The sequence below is a fragment of the Myotis davidii genome, unplaced genomic scaffold (assembly GCF_000327345.1).
Source record: "Myotis davidii unplaced genomic scaffold, ASM32734v1 scaffold85, whole genome shotgun sequence".
In the NCBI taxonomy this organism is placed as follows: Eukaryota; Metazoa; Chordata; class Mammalia; order Chiroptera; family Vespertilionidae; genus Myotis; species Myotis davidii.
Window position 1 is genome coordinate 130,009 of NW_006296404.1, and position 2,657 is coordinate 132,665.

Consider the following 2,657-nt stretch of genomic DNA (forward strand, 5'->3'; position numbering starts at 1 on the left):
CTCCCCGCTCCTTCCCGCCAGCTCCCCGAGGGCCTGGCGCCTGCCGGCTGCGAGATCGCCGTGGGTAACGCGTCCGGTGAGTAATCCCCCGCTGGTGAGGCTTCGACCCGGCGCCACCGTCCGACATCTGAGCCCAGAGGCGGTCGAGCGAACGTTCCTATTCCCGTTCCCGAAATCGGCTCCATTTCTTTTTGAACCCCAGCGACTATTCGCCCGCCTCCCCCGGGGCCGGAGAGATCCCCGAGATTTCTACATCTTCCCCTTTACTGAAGTCTGGGGTCCTCGAGACCCTGGGCTGCCTCTTCTGCCGCTCACCATTCCCGGAGAGAGACAGGCATCTTCCTGATCGGGGTACTATCCTTTGCCATGCCCTTTTCCAAAGGGGCACACCAAGAGCTTGCCAGGCTTCCCAACGACCTTTAGGGCGTCCCTAGACCTCAACTCCATTTTGTCCCCTCTGGCTCGCTCTATATATCCGAGGGTAAGCGGGTCTCTTACCTTAGAAGCATCCGCCCTTCTAATATGAGGGATGCCCTGGTTTTCACTATCCTCTTAGCTTCCGTATTGTTACATATGGTAGAAAACAGCTGGATTTTAGCAGAAGCATGCTCTTATTTCCCCCGCCCCCCGTTCTTTCTATATTCTTGTCCTCAGTGGGTGCTATATATTTAGTATTAGCTTTATTCACTTCCTCATCCTCTCATTCCAGTGCCCAACAGAAAGAACTGTGGCGGATGACTATAGCACATAGAAAAATCGAGGAGAATATGATTCATTGCCTAACCCCCATCAAGGGGTTACATATTTTAAATAAGACGTCATTTCTCCTCTTCACTCCAGCATATCCTCCTTCAAAGGCATTTTTTTCCACCCTCTCGTAATGAATTTGCTCTATTCGCTCTTTGACCTTAAAAAAAAAAAATCAATCATCACTGCTGTGAGATGCAGAACAAGGACAAAATGGCATTTAAATGAATCCCATTGAAAAAGTAAGCAGTCTGCTTTATGGTTTAATCAACCATTTCCCAGTAGTTGCTTGTCACTTTGGTTTTTCTTGTACTTTGCCTCTAAAATTAGTTTTTTTAAGTTTTTATTTACTGATTTTAGAGAAACATCGATTTGTTGTTTCACTTATATATGCATTCATTGGTTGTTTCTTGTATGTGCCCTGATCAGGATCAAACTTCCAACTGTAGTGGATCAGACCACGCTCTAACCAACTGTGTTACTGGGCCAGGGCTTAACTGTTTCTGATACCTAAGCCTGCATGCAAGTGGAGATTGAATTACAGTAATGTCCATGAGCATATCAGTCAAGATTTTAATAGTGAAAGCCTCTTCCTTGAATTGTAAAATAGCTCATATTTTCCATTGAAGCTGGTAAAGTGCAAGATATGTAAGACTTCTGTAAGAATTAACACCCTCTCAGCCATTTAAGTGAAGGATGAAACATTAAACTGTTAGTATAGTACTTGCACCGTAGAATAAAGTACCTTATTGTTCTGATGTGAGAGTAATTTGACAACTAAAAGTTCACAGACAGTGTTAATGAAACACTGAAAAGCTTGAGTAAATTCAGTTTACCCCCATCCTTTTAAAAAATAAGTAATTTAGCCCTGGCCTGGTAGCTCAGTTGGTTAGAGCATTGCCGCCCTGACACACCATGGTTTTGGGCTTGATCCCAAATTCATATATAAGTGGAACAACAAATGAATGTCTCTTTCTTCCTCTCTCTTTCTCTCCCTCTCTCCCCTCACTTCCCATCTCTCTCTCTAAAAATAATAAAAAATGATTTATATTAAGATTTATTTCTGTTTTTGTAATGAATTTATTGGGGTGACATTAGTTAATTAAATTATTTAGGTTTCAGGTGTACAATTCTGTAGCATATCATCTGTATATTGTATTGCGTGTTTACCACCCCAAGTCAAGTCTCCTTCTATCACTATTTATCCCCCCTATATCCTCTTCTACCTCCCCCACCCCCTTTCCCTCTGCCAATCACCATACTGTTGTCTCGGTTGGTCCATGAGTCTTTCCTTTTTTTCTTTAATTGTTTTGGGTAGGAGTGGAATGGGAGGGGAAAGGAGAGTCTTGCCATATTTAGTGAGAAATGAATTGAGATGTTGGAGAGGCTCAGATTCAGTACCAGTTCTAGCTAATTGTATAACCTTGAGGAAGTAACTTTACCTTTCTTAGTTTTTGTATTTGTAAAAGCATCTTGATGGTTGACAGAGTGATCCATAAGTCCCCCAATTTGCATTCTTTGTTCTTATACTATATATATGAACACATATATGTATCTATCTGATGCCATTTGCATCAAGTTTGTGCCATATATACTTAGTTATACCAGTTGTTTAGAATGTTTTTCTCAAAGATCTGCATATACTAGTTCCAATTTATATATACATAATTCTTAATCCATTCTTAGCAAATGATTACGCTATATGTGGAGATCTCTAAATTGGGAAGCATTTTACAAAAAGTCAGGTATTGCTCATTTCTTTTTGTAAGTAAAATGTGCGCAGTGTGCATAACACACTTATTTTCTTTTTTTTTTTTAAATATATTTTATTGATTTTTTACAGAGAGGAAGGGAGAGAGAGATAGAGAGTTAGAAACATCGATGAGAGAGAAACATCAACCAGCTGCCTC

At 41.2% G+C, this 2,657-nt stretch overlaps 1 protein-coding gene across 6 annotated transcripts in view; it reads left to right on the forward strand.

The window, feature by feature from the left end:
• Positions 1 to 2,657, forward strand: part of ACSL4 (acyl-CoA synthetase long-chain family member 4) — an 87,381-nt gene continuing 84,724 nt past the window's right edge. For all 6 annotated transcript variants that reach the window (XM_006771354.2, XM_006771356.2, XM_006771357.2 and 3 more), the window contains exon 1: positions 1 to 76. The gene's annotated coding sequence lies outside the window, so the exon portion shown is untranslated. The remainder of the gene's footprint in view (positions 77 to 2,657) is intronic.